The following is a 14,437-nucleotide window of genomic DNA, read 5'->3' as shown; positions in this document are numbered from 1 at the left end:
TTAACCGTTCATTATTGTAGCTTTAATTAATTATACTAATATATGTAATGATCTTACCGATTATTATTCCAACTCCAAATGATTAGACCAGTATATATGATTTATACCAGTTTCTTGTTCTATTCGGAACATTTGCAGGTTTGGGATATCTCGTTAACCGCTTTTTATTTTATGTAGCTTTAATTGATTATACCAATATATGTGATTTATACCAGTTCATTTTTCAATTCACAATTTTTCAAGACTTGGTATATCTTGTCCAATTTGTCTCGCCGTTTGTTATTTTATTTTTAATTGTTTTTGCCAGTATATGTGAGTTATACCAGTTGTTTGTACGATTCGGCACTATTTCAGTTTTGAGACATAATTTACCAAATCACTAAAGTATTCGAAACCGCTGTCATGGCAGTGTAAGCGATTTATACCAGTTGTTTGTTCGATTTAACACTCTTGAAATTTTGAAATATATTATATTAAAGTGGTCTAACTGCTTGTTATTCTATATTTATTTGATTATGCTAGTATATGGGATTTATACCAGCTGCTTGATCGATTCGAGCTTAATTCTAGTTTGGGATATTCATTGAACAAGTCTAACCGCTTGGAATATATGTATCTCATTGTTCTAAGCGTTTGTTATTCTAGCCTTAATTGGTTATGCCAATATATTTGGCTTATACCAGTTGCTTTTACGATTCTCAACTACTCAGTGCTTGGGATATCTCATTAAACTGGTATAACTACTTTTTATTGTACCTTTAAATAATTATGCTATTATATGTGATTTATACCAGTTGGTTTTTCGATTCATCAATCTTTATTTTTTGAAATATATCTCACTAAAATGGCTTAAACGACTGTTATTATATTTTTAATTGATTATGCCAATATATAAGATTTATACCAGTTGGTTTTTCGATTCGCCAGTCTTTACTTCTTGAAATATATCTCACTAAAATAGCTTAAAGGACTGTTATTATATTTTTAATTGATTATGCCAATATATAAGATTTATACCAGTTGTTTTATCGATTCGCCAATCTTTATTTTTTGAAATATAGCCACGATACGCCACTTTTCAGGCAAGTATTATACCAAATAGCTCACTAGTTGGCTCTGGGTCAACAAAGTCTGTTTTAAAACAAAAATAAATTTTATACCAGAATATTTAGTATTTAAGTATCTTATCTCAGAATTTATGGCGCATTACATCAACTTAATTAAAAGGTTACCAATTACTTGTTTATCCAATCGAATTGCGAATCTATCCGCTAACTGGAATATCATATTTATCTTCACTTGGCTTGTGATGACTATTCACCCCGCCCACCGCTGCAAAAATTTACCACCTACTTGTATTATTACAACAATTTTGTTGTTTTAGAAGAGTAACTGTGTTTCGTGCATCTGCTCGCTGCTTGCTGCAAGCTGATAATAAAAACACATTTACTCGCATATAACTGTATGTAATACTGTTTATGGGAAACATATGTATGTCCATATACTATGTGTATGTAGGTGTGAATGTGCTGTATTTTTGCACTTTTGCTCGCATTTCTCAGCGCTGCAAAGTTAAAGGTCGCTGTATCAATTCAAGGCCAAGTGCAAAATGAAAGTAAACGAACAGTAAAATACACAGTTGTATGTTTGTATATAAACAGGCGAATGCACACAGACACGCAGAGATACAGACGCAATTTATTTAATATAAAATAAAGTGAAATTGCGATTGTGATTGCAATAAAGGCAGCGCAGCCAACGATAATCATAAGCTGCAGCAAAAAAGCAACAACACATAACCACATACATACATATATTCACCACACACTCCCAACAGCCATAAACACTCAAGAACAGAACAACTCAATTCACCACAAACAAACAATTAACAGATAATGATTTTCAGTTTATTTTTAAATAAAAAAAAATAAAGTTTTTTGCACATTTTTTTAATTTTTTGGCAAATATTGTTCCATGACTGTGTTTTGTGTATGCATTTTTTGGTATTTCGCAAGATTTTTATTCTATACGTGTATGAAGAATGTTGGATGTATTTTTGTGCCCAATTTGAAAATTAAACCACTGTTAGGAAAAAATCTTATCGGTCAACGGTTCATTGAAATTTCAATATTTTGTTCTATTACTCGCCTGTTATGTGACGCAAATTCGAGCAAAAATTTATTAGAACGTGCAGGGGATTAAGAGCGACAAAATTAAATTATATAAGTACCAAAAGAAAATAATAAAAATAAAAGTCAAAAATAGAAAAAATATTAAAAAACTAAAAATATAAATAAAAATAAAATATAAATAAAAAATATAAATAAAAAATATAAATAAAAATAAAAAATAAATAAATGAAAAAAAAATTAAATAAAAAAACAAATAAAATATTAGTCATAAAATAGGTTAAAAAAATTGACAAAAAGTACTAATAAATAAAAAAACCAAGAAAACATAATAACTTCGGTTGCACCGAAGCTAAATACCCTTCACAGGTGCATTTCTTTTAGTAACTATGTGTTCAGTTTATACGGAAGCTATATGTTATAGTACTCCGATCTGAACAATTTTCGTAGACATCGGAGAATATCCTTAGCAGTAATCCATGTCAAAATTGTAAGATACCACGTCAAATGCGAAAGTTTTCCATACAAGCCCTTGATTCCGTTTGTTCGGATTGTATGGCAGCTATATGCTAAAGTAAGCCGATCTGAACAATTTCTTCAGAGATTACATTGTTACCTTAGAAAATAATCTATATTAAATTTCGTGAATATATCTTGTCAAATGCAAGAGTTTTCCATACAAAAACTTTTTTCCGATCGTTCAGTTTGTAAGGCAGCTATATGCTATAGTGAGCCAATTTCTTCTGATATTACATTATTTCTATAAACAATAACTCATACCGAATTTCGTGAAGATATATCGTCAAATGAGGAAGTTTCCCATACAAGAACTTGATTCCGATCATTCAGTTTGTATGGCAGCTATATGCTACAGTAAGCCGATCTGAACAATTTCTTCAGAGATTACATTGTTGCCTTAGAAAATAATCTATACCAAATTTCGTGAATATATCTTGTCAAATGCAAAAGTTTTCCATACAAGAACTTTTTTCCGATCGTTCAGTTTGTATGGCAGCTATATGTTATAATGGTCCGATATTGACTGTTCCGACAAATGAGCAGCTTCTTGAAGAGAAAATGACGTTTGCAAAATTTCGAAACGATATCTTAAAAACTGAGCGACTAGTTCGTATATATATCCGACAGACAGACGGACAGACTTGCTTCAATCTCTTCAGTTGTTGACAGTGAAATGTAGAATCAATCGTTCGACCAGGCTGGAGCAGCTCATAGTGGATGATTCCTTTCCAATCCCATCAAACACTCTGCAATGCTGGCTTAGCGACAATTTATTGAGTTTCACCACGCTTGGACCATGATTTTTTCGCACATTATTGTCTTGTATTTGATCCACTTTTCGTCTCCTGTTACCATTCGCTTCAGAAATGGTTCGATTTCATTTCGTTTCAGCAAAGAATCGCAGATGTTAATTCGGTCCATTAAATTTTTCACAGACCATTCAGGTGGTACCCAAACATCGAGCTTCTTTTTGTAGCCAGCTTTTTTTTAAATGGTCCAAAACCGTTTTATGATGAATGTTAAGTTCCTTAGCGATGTCATGGCTGGTTATGTGACGGTCCTGGTCAATTTTTTCCATAATTTCATCGACTTTTTCAAGAAGACAAGAGCAAGGTGCAAATGAAGCTTTAAATCTCACCTTATAGTATGGCATAATGTGATTGGTAACACTGGAGATATACCACGGGCATGAGGTCCCTAACACTTGGTGGCAGGTAGTAGGAGGTGTCTAAAGAGGTTGAATAGGCATGTGGAATTAACATTATCCAGGGTGACCAAAGCACTTATGATATGCAAACGTTTAGTCGGTAGTTCCTGGGGCTGCAAGGCAGGTATCATCAGGTGGCCATGATCACTTATGGACCGGTTGCTTGGGCATCGTAGGCAAGGCAGTCTTCGGTAGATCCTCAACTATCGAAGCTGCAAAGACTCGCTTGCGTCTGCGCTTCAAGTGCAATGCGCACATGCCCAACCGCAGTACTTGGACGTCTTGCTGGAGCTCATTCCGCTCTATCTAGTCATCAAACAGACAGCGAAGCATACCATGCTGCTCTTGGCAGCCGAGGGGTATTGCAAAGGTAACATAATTTCTTTCCAACATAAGAAGGCCTGAGGGGAAGACACACCATTGGCCGTTCTTCCAAGAGACGGAGTTACAAAGAGGGTAAACTTTACAAAGAAGTTTAAAGTTCCTCTCGGCGGTAAGGCAGAGTGGAGTGATGCCACACTCGACCTACTACTTGGGAGGGGTGGCACTATCCAGTGGTACACTGAAAGCTCAAAGCACCGGAAGGCATTGGTGCAAACATTACGGGACCGCATACCAAGCTATCCGTACCAATGGGTTGTTTTCCGAGAATCTTTCAAGCGAACTTTTTGCTATATGTAAGTCACTGTGCAGAAATAATCTCTAACGCAATCATCGCTATACTCAGCGATAGTCAAGCAGCACTAAACGCGATCTCAGCTTATGAAATCAAATCGCTATTCGTGGAGGAGTGTATAGGAAGGCTGAACCGCCTATCAATTTGCAACCGTGTACCACTGATCTGGGTATCGGAGTATAAAGGGGTAGTCGGCAAGGAGCTGGCCGATGAACTACCCTGCTCTGCGATTATTTCCAGCATGATAGGGCCAGAACCATATATTGTTTCGCACGGAGGAGAGAGTGGGTCGCGAACTGTGCACTGACAGCAGGCAACAGGAATGCGCCACGCCTAGCTGCTATGGGGAGCTTACAATCTAGCAAGGTTTAAAGATATGATCAACTTGCTCCAAGACAAATAGTTTGCAGTGCAAAACCTCAATTAATTTCTATCTATCTTTCTGTCTATCTACATCTATTATTTTTTCCATGAGTGTAATTTACAAGGTCTTGAAAGTGTAATTTTAAATTCTTCTACTCATCAAAGTCTAATGACGCTTTCCACTCAAAATTCCTGCTATCCATTAAAATTATTATATAAAATTCAGCAAGCTAAAAAGTTGCGAAAAAATTGTCTAAATCTGCATGCGAAAACGGAAGATTAGCAACAGCAGAAAGTCAAAAATTCTGAAGACATACCAAAAATTTAGAATAAGTCATCAAACTTCAGGTTATTAGCTTCGCGAACGTGTGGAATTATTTGAATTATTCATCCATGACGGCATACGGTTATTTATTTCGAAGACAAACCCCACTCATCGAACGTACCGAAAACTAAACTCGGCAGTTTTCCTGCTGCGCTATCTGCGCGCTGCTTCGCGTTGCGTTGACTCAATTTTCGGCTGTCTTGCATTTCGCTTTTTAATATCTACCCATCTATATAACTATACTACACACGCCAATTAATATATATATGTATATACATATATATATATATGTATATAAATATTTCGTGTGTCTGGTCCGCAGCTAAATGGGCTTCACACACGGCGCTCTGTCATTAAATCTGCTCGTATTTGTGTTTGCTTGCACTCCACAACGCCAGAGCGACACACGAGCCAACACAGAAATGTGTACCCGCCTTGCGCCGCCTGCCATATTTACTTAAAAAACGCTTGCAGCGCCCAAAAATCATGCTAGCGACAGCAGCAGCAGCAGCAGCAAAATTGGGTGGCGAATCGGCTAGCAGCGGAGACGCTTAGTCCCGGTTCAGTGAGCCGAGTGTAACAGGCGCGTTTGCGAATTTCTCATTGGTTGGCCACTTGGGCGAGATTTTTTCGCCCCTACTGTTGCTCGCCCTCCCGCAATTCCACTGCCACCATGCGCCCATGCCATTTCCACTTTTTGTGCATTTTTTGCTCGCGCTGTTTTTGTTGTGCAACTAAAGGTCGGTAACACAGCTGCGCCTGCGACTGCGTTTCGGTTTGCTCAAACGCGCTGGGGCTGGGACTGGGTTGACGCATGTGGTATGCGCGGTAGGCGGTGGCGTCGGAGGGTCGGTTTGCTTGTCGGTCGTCGGTCATCACCGTCATCAGCGTTGCTGTCGTAGCCGAAAATGAAGCAGCAACCGCATTCAAGGTCATTGCGCACAGACAACACAGACTGCCGCCGCCGACCACTGCGCCCCAAATCGCTGCTCACACACACATACTCCCTTGTTTACGAGTACAAGCTTGTATGTGTATCCGGCTGGCGAACGCGCCGTCCCCCCCCAGCGATTGCACTCAATTTGCGCTGCTTTTGTGGGCGAAGCGTTTTTTGTTCCATTTTTTAGCTAAAATTTTACTTTGTTCTCTTGCAGGCAGTTTTTGTTATTTTTGTACTTTTTTGGCACTGTTGTTGTTTGTGTGTGTTTGTTTTGCGTTTTTGCGCTTATTTATTTACCTTCCGCTGGCGTATTTTCAAAAAATAATAAAACAAAAAGTTGCACTGCTTTCGCTTCTGTGCAATTCCATGCGTTTCTTATATAAATTCGTTCGTTTTGTCTCGTTTGTTGCCAGGTTTTTGCTTTTCTTCTTTTGATTTTTTGTTCCTTTTTTATTTTTTTTATTAATATTTCTTGTTTTGATAAGCTTTTAGTAGTAATCGTTGCAGCAGAAATGTCGAAATATTCTGTAATCAATTCGTTCCCGAATCTACTACGCAATAAATGAAATCTTGACTGGAATTTTGAGAAAGAAATTTGGAAGAAGCTTATTTGAAAAAAACTTTCTCAAAATTGAATACTGAATTACTAAACAATATTTTGGGATGTTATATATATCTTTTCGAAATAACTGGGTCTCTTAACGAGTCAAAAATGGAATGGAATTTTTATTTTTTTCTTTTATTCTTCCAAATCAACTTAGGTCCCTATCAAACTAATCTCCGTCCGTCAAAATGCTCTTTTGTCAACTAGTTTTACAGTTCTCCAAACAGTCGGAATAGTCTTTTTCACGGTAAAAGCCTTCAGTACCTACTTCGGCGTGTCCGCATTGGTCTTCTGAGTTCGCCAGGAGTCTGACCTTTTGAGTTAACCAGTAGTCACACGACGCCTAATCAGGCGAATACACTGTTTGCGGTACGATATGATTCCAAGTCGCGAAGAACCAGCCACAAAACATTCTTCTTGACGTGTTTGAGACACAAAACATTCTTCAAAATGGTTTGGGTTGAACCAAACGATATGCCAACACTATGAGCGAGGTCTCTTGATTGACAATTGATCATTTTCAAACGGTGTTATAGGAGATATCAGTTCGGTTTCCAGCTGACCTTATGCTCGGCGCGTAATAACGGTATCTGGCCCATTAGCTCAGTTGGTTAGAGCGTCGTGCTAATAACGCGAAGGTCGCGGGTTCGATCCCCTCATGGGCCATGTAAATCGATTTTTTTGTCGCATGAAACGGGTAAATATGGCTGTTTTATTACCAGAGGGTCTGATCAACATCTTTATTTCGGCATAATAGACTCACTCCCAAACTCTCACTACTTTAGTGTTGTGTTTGGACCTGACATACCTTAATCCATATCTTAACTACTAGAACACGTTTAATTTCTTTTGAGGAATGCTGCTAAGTCAGCCGAATAAAAATTCGGAACTATAGCAGTTATGAAGACCCGACTGTCATTGGAAACACTGCTTTTCTCGGATACTTCTTCATCTTTATTGGCGTAGAAACTGCTTACGCGGTTATAGCCGAGTTTACAACAGCGCGCCAGTCGTTCTTCCTTTACGCTGTTTGGTGCCAATTGCAGATTCCAAGTGTAGCCAGGTCCTTCTTCACCTGGTCTTTCCAACGGAGTAGAGGTCTTCCTCTTCCTCTGCTTTTTCTAGCGGGTACTCCGTCGAATAATCTCAGAGCTGGAGTATTTTCAGCCATTCGGACGACATGACTTAGCTTGAACTATATCAATGTCACGTATATCTCGTACAGCTCATCGTTCCATCGACTGTGGTATTCGCCGTTACCAATGCGCAAAGGACCATAAATTTTCCACAAAACCTTTCTCTCGAAAACTCGTAACGCCAACTCATCAGATGTTGTCATCGTCCATGCCTCTGCACCATATAGCTGGAAGGGAATTATGAGTGACTTGTACAATTTGGTCTTTGTTCGTCGAGAGGTGACTTTACTTCTCAATTGCCTACTCAGTCCGAAGTAACACCTGTTGGCAAGAGTTATTCTGCGTTGAATTTCGAGGCCGACGTTGTTTTTTGTGTGAGCGCTGGTTCCAGGATAGACGAAATTATCTACGACTTCGAAGTTATGACTGTCAACAGTGACGTGAGAGCTATGTATGTCGCGAGTACGACCATTGTTTGTCAGAACATACATTACTTATGCCAAACATTTTAAATTGTATGTGTCATTTTAAGCCTTTGAGCAACATTTTAATAAGCCGTTTTGAAGAACGGTCAAGAGTTGAAATCCTCGTTTAAAATATGCAAAAAAAAAAGGCGGTCACTTCGAGTCGAAAAGTAGTGTCATATATGCTCAAGAATATTAATAACCGAGTAGGTTAGGTGACTTTGTTCTATGCGTTGTTCTTTTCGGACTTAATTGACTCGCTAAATTATAAATATTAGTTGTGAGCATAAAGAGGGTCAAATAAAGAGATGATTGCCGATTAAGACATTGCATTCATTTAATTTTGTTGCGAATTGACCGGTTAGTGAACCAATTTATAAATGAAAAATAGCTATTTTTATAGGGTTGCCAACTGGCCCATTAGCTCAGTTGGTTAGAGCGTCGTGCTAATAACGCGAAGGTCGCGGGTTCGATCCCCTCATGGGCCATGAATTAAATTACTTTTTTCGAGGTAAAACTTTCTGAAGGATTGAGGTTTGTAAACCAATAAGTGTCAAAAAGACGATAGTTGAAAGAAATTTTAAGTTCGTATACTTTTAATACCCTGGACGAGGCTTACGAAGTTTTTAACAAGCCGAAGGAAACGACAGAGGTTCTATAAAACATATGTACATATATAAAAGCGATTAGAATGACGAACTGAGTCAATTTAACTATATCCGTTCATCTGTCCGTCTGTATATATGCGAATCAGTCTACCGTTTATGAGATATCAGATGAGACGTTTTTCCCCAGAATGCTGCTCTTATGTCGGAACCGCCGAATCGAACCACTGAGCAAATAGTTAGTTGCCATACAAACTTTAGGTACCAAGGAATTTAATCGTTTTTCTTTTTTCATATCTTTAATATTTGTTAAGTTATTACCCATTAATGGTACATATTGCATTATCTATCTAAATAATTTTGTCTGGCCCATTAGCTCAGTTGGTTAGAGCGTCGTGCTAATAACGCGAAGGTCGCGGGTTCGATCCCCTCATGGGCCATTAAAAATTCAGTATTTTAGTTGGAAAAGGATGTGATGCTATTAGAATTGCATATTACGAGATGGATGGATATATTTGATGAGACACGCCCACTATATATCATCCTTATCTTAGTTTGTTTAAGGAATCCAATAGCATTTCGTTGAACTATTTCAAAAATTATGTTCGAAATATTAAGTCAATCAAGTGTTTCCCATATCTCCAAAGTAGAAGATTCCAATTCAATCAAAAAAGCAATAGTCGAATTGAAAATTCTGATACCAGTAGAACTGATTTTCAGTACTAACATAAATAAATTCGAATTTCAGTAATTTAAATTCTATTATCTCAAATTTAAAGCGAATCGATCCTACTGGACCCAGAAACTCACTAAAGTATATCAATATAATACATCTACATAACCCAATCTCGAGTTTCATAGTAGTCACTTGCTCTCTCAAGTTCTATTTTTATACTTTTTCAATCTCGTTCCTTATAGTCACTTGCTCCCACAAACTCAGCTATTTAACTTATTGCTGTCAAAGATCCGGGAAAATACTCTACTACCTCAAATTTAAAGCAGAGTGTCGAAACTTCTTTGAAGAAATGAACAAGAATAGGTAATACAGGTATCCCTCGAATAACACGGTTAATTGGTTCCGTGTTAATCGAAATCGTGTTATTTGATACTAATAAATCATACAATTTTGGAGATACCGTTCCGTGCTATTTAAAACCGTGCAACTCGAAACTCGAGATCCATACAAATTTGTACATTTGGTTCCAAAGATTAATTAAGAAAACATTAAAAATAAGAACAATTTTTTTTTAATTTTTAGTTATAAAATTTCAGTTATACAAAAATAACAAAATTTATTCAATTTAGAGAAGTGAAACTTAAAAATTTAAAAGGTAAAATTTTATAAACGCAATAATTTTTAAATTACATATGTTCAACCACTGATTCAAATGCATTATTGCGTCATACTACAAACAGTCGTTCGAAGGAAAATTATACTCAATTTTTAACAGGAATTTTCGCGACTTCGTGTAATTCGAACTCCGTGTTATTCGAGGGTTGTCGCAATTTTTAACCGTGCTATTCGAGATTTCGTGCAACTCAAGTACCGTGCTATTCGAGGGATACCTGTACTAGATCAAGAAGAGCTTTGACAGCTGGATGTAACAATATGTCAATGTCATATTTATCCATTAAGTATATCGGATGTTTATACCACAGCGGCTACGGCCGATTGGAGAGACAGATAATAGGGTTATAATCCTTGGAGTCTATTTGGAGATAAGAAAAGACTTAGATAAACAATTGAGGTTTGTATTGCGACCTAAGGTCTAAGAAAATGCTTACTAATAACAAACATATTTTTGAAATAGTTCAAAATGCTCTTGAGTACTCTGTCATCGAACACCGAACATATTTTTGAAATAGTTCTAGAATTTTGAATAGTTCAAGATTGGGTACTTTTTAAATAAAAAAAAAAAATGCGGGCATTTACATATCAATCTCGTAACATAACTTTCGTAAAAACTTATTTAGAGCTATGTTTTCCGCTATATAATTAAGAGATATTAAAATACTCTTGTGAATATATTTCTTTTAAAGTTTCCTTAGTCTATATTCTGAGTATTATATGAGATCTCAGTTCTGTTTCCAACTGAAATTACCTTCGACGAGCAATAACGGTATCTGGCCCATTAGCTCAGTTGGTTAGAGCGTCGTGCTAATAACGCGAAGGTCGCGGGTTCGATCCCCTCATGGGCCACAAACTATCCTTTTTATCGAAAAACCATGCTTCAAACTGTACAGGGGTTGTGAATAATCAGGTATCAGCTATGAATCTTATAAAATATAGATTTTGTGGAGGAATAAATGTAATACTGTTGGACTATCTCGCTCTGAACTTACTATATTGGGGTAGTAAATTGAGTTAGCTAAGACAAAAGTTTACTTTTCTCAGTTGATGAATGGAACCCATCATAGAAGTACTACTTCCTTCCAAAAAAAAAATACTCAGAAACTTAATTTTTTTCTTTTTACTTTATTATTTTTACTTAAGTTATGCGCGAGGAGACTTATCACTTTAGGATATTTACTTTCAGATAAAGGAACTTAGCTACAGTTCTTATTGGGGGAAAGAAGTTAAGTACATTTTTAAAAATGAAAAATAAAAAAGGAAAAAGAAAGTATTTTACTTGCTGTTTCCAACTCTTATCAATAATCATATCCTCCTAATTCATGCACGCCACTCATATTTTCATCAAACAAACTCGAGCTCTATGCACCACCAATATTTTCTCCATTTTCAACCCTCCGTCTGAGCATTTTCATGTCCCCCACATTTTAACATAACGCACATATACATACATTATATATATGTACATATACATATATTTGATTATGCTGAATGCTTGTAGCCACCTACTCAGTCGGCTGACAGCCCATCAATGCGCCTGTCAACAGACACATCACCGTGTGAGTTGTCATCGTCAAAACGCTAGGCATCATGTCAAACAGTTTCACAAATTTACTGTTATTGCTTCGTTACACTGCCGTTTGTCTATTTTGCCATTTGATTTTCTGTCTGTTCTCTACGCATTTCGCACTTTCTTTGTTCATCGTTGGCTCTCGGCACTCTCTCAGTTTTTCCGTGTTTCTCATTTTCATTCTACTTTTCGTTCTTTAAGATTTTTTGTTTTCCTTGCTTCTTGCACTTTCCGCGTTGGCTACCATTTATCTACCCTTCAGCTTATACCTCGTTTCTGTATCGATTTTTCTTTGTTTGGGTGCAAAATGCGTCGCACGTGCTACTGCGCCTAAATGTCTGCTACACTTTTTTCTCTCCTTGTTTTATTGTATAGTTCATTGTTTTTAGACAGCTGCCTACCGCCGCTGTCGGCTCTGCCTTTCGAACGACCTACCCAGCCGTTAGCTTTCATCACACTCCCAGTTCGGTCGGTCTGTCTGTTCGTGTCTTCTATACCCCTACTTCTGGCCGCTCTACAGCCGTCATACGCAGCTGTTTTATGGTTTGAAGTGCGTGTATGACCTTTTTATGTTGGTTGGCGCTTGGTTTAGGCTCCTGCCTACCAACAGTCGTTCGAAAACTCGGCAAAAATATATATTCTGAAAGTGTGCGTGGGCACATTAAGATTTCACCGGCTTTTAAGGGTTTCCAAAATGTTGCCCTCATACACACATTGTTTTTGTATTTACTTTTGTAACTGTATTTTAGGGTTTGTCTGAGTTTTGGTTATGTTCAAGTATGTGCCAATGAATTTATTTTTGCACTTAATACTGATTTGTGTGGCTTTTCTGGGCCAGACGCTGCGTCGTTGACCTTTTAATTTAAAACAAAGGCAAGCATATGTTGAGCCATCAAGCTTTATTTACCGTTGGTCTCTGTTGCACGGTAATTAAAACTATATAATTTGGTTTCAACTGCTATGCGCCGCCTGGCTTTTTTCTCTCTCTTCTCTTTGGCTCTTTGCTACTATGGGAAAGCGCTATAAATGGATTTGTTGGGTTACGAGTAAAATTCAAAATTGTCTAAATATTTAAAGCTCACACATTTTCGTGGTTTACAGGCCTGTGATTTGTATGCTTTTGATGTGGCGACTCTTTAGATATTTGCGGTTATGTTTTGTGGTTACCATGACATTTTTTTCTTACACGTCAATGCAAAGGTAACCCTGTAGGACCTGAACCTATCAAGAACATAAAAAGTGACTTCATGAAAAGTTTTAGTAAGACCAGGTAGACGACAATGTAGTTGATCGCCACTTGATAACTTACTCTGGAAGTATTTATCAACAGCTTTTACGTGAATGAGGTCGTGAGAGTCACCCAAGTGTACCCATGAGACCCACATAACACTTGTGTTAAGGGAACAGATGTCATACTTCTACTTATCCAACCTCGAGACTCACATTTGCATGTTCTCCCAAACTCAGCTACTTCAATCATAGTTAGTTGCGGTCCAAGCCCTTGAAATTCTCTATTGCATAGTAATATAATTTAAAATGCTAGAAATTCTTCATGAACCGTTAGAAATGCATTATAAACCGTTAGTAGTTCATTCAAAATTAAAATAATATTTGTTGGATCGCTTTTGAATTCTAACAAGTAATGGCCACTTACCACGACGATTCCTGGTACAAGGGAAAACGATTGAAGCCAAGAGATCATAATCATTAGTCAACAAAAAAGTTGATCTAGTAACTACTTGAACAGTGAATTTTTGCTTTAATGAAGTGGGACAACTAGCTGACATATGGAAGAAGTCCTGCCCCAAAAGGGAAGATGGTTTTGTATATAGCGAGTTCCTTATTACGAAGCATAATTATACTCTTAAACTCGATTTTTTTTTATAAATCATATTTGAAGGTTTCTATTTTTCTTCAAAGCAAAATAAATAGTAAAGGCTGACAACATCAGTCTTCAACAGATCAGTCTTCATAGTAACAATTTTCCATTTTCTGACCTCCAATTTAAAATTTTCCGTGATAACGTGGCTATAGGTACATACATACTTAATTTATTTTTTATTATATCTTATATTTTATATTGTATTTTTTATTTTATATTTAGTTAAATTAGTTTGATCTTTTATTTCCGTTATTGGCACAGAGTTGTATTCGCCCGGCTAGCTCAGTCGGTAGAGCATGAGACTCTTAATCTCAGGGTCGTGGGTTCGAGCCCCACGTTGGGCGCGAGTTATAACTTTTTTATTGCTGTTTAGATAAGTAAAATGAACTAATGTTGTAGAAAAACGCTTAAAAATACAAAGTACTCAAAAAAGGAAATTTTCTAAATTTTTTTGTTTTCATAATTCTGCAGTGAATCAGTTTTTGAGTGAAATAAACTTTTAATATTGTATGCCTGAGTAGAATTTTCTCTAAAGGCCGTTTTCTCAATATCTGCTTAGCAGCCATCTGTTCTGGTTAACTTAACCTAGACTACTTAATTTGGTAAATAACCTTTTTTTAACCAGAACTTAACTGACAGATACTCTGTTAGCCAACGCTAAATCTT

General features: G+C 37.0%; 1 protein-coding gene and 5 non-coding genes across 6 annotated transcripts in view; all 6 read left to right on the top strand.

Annotated features, from left to right (window-relative positions):
• LOC126756674 (ecdysone receptor) overlaps window positions 1–14,437 on the top strand; it is a 310,622-nt gene that overhangs the window by 50,340 nt on the left and 245,845 nt on the right. The gene's annotated exons all lie outside the window — the stretch shown is intronic.
• Trnai-aau (transfer RNA isoleucine (anticodon AAU)) lies at window positions 7,356–7,429 on the top strand. The gene has a single exon. It is a non-coding gene; the product is annotated as a tRNA-Ile (tRNA).
• Window positions 8,778–8,851, top strand: Trnai-aau (transfer RNA isoleucine (anticodon AAU)). The gene has a single exon. It is a non-coding gene; the product is annotated as a tRNA-Ile (tRNA).
• Window positions 9,335–9,408, top strand: Trnai-aau (transfer RNA isoleucine (anticodon AAU)). The gene has a single exon. It is a non-coding gene; the product is annotated as a tRNA-Ile (tRNA).
• On the top strand, window positions 11,095–11,168 carry Trnai-aau (transfer RNA isoleucine (anticodon AAU)). Its single transcript has one exon. It is a non-coding gene; the product is annotated as a tRNA-Ile (tRNA).
• On the top strand, window positions 14,043–14,115 carry Trnak-cuu (transfer RNA lysine (anticodon CUU)). Its single transcript has one exon. It is a non-coding gene; the product is annotated as a tRNA-Lys (tRNA).

The sequence above is a fragment of the Bactrocera neohumeralis genome, chromosome 4 (genome assembly GCF_024586455.1).
Source record: "Bactrocera neohumeralis isolate Rockhampton chromosome 4, APGP_CSIRO_Bneo_wtdbg2-racon-allhic-juicebox.fasta_v2, whole genome shotgun sequence".
In the NCBI taxonomy this organism is placed as follows: domain Eukaryota; kingdom Metazoa; phylum Arthropoda; class Insecta; order Diptera; family Tephritidae; genus Bactrocera; species Bactrocera neohumeralis.
The sequence above is the reverse complement of the archived record's forward strand: the minus strand, read 5'-3'. Positions and strand labels throughout refer to the sequence as shown.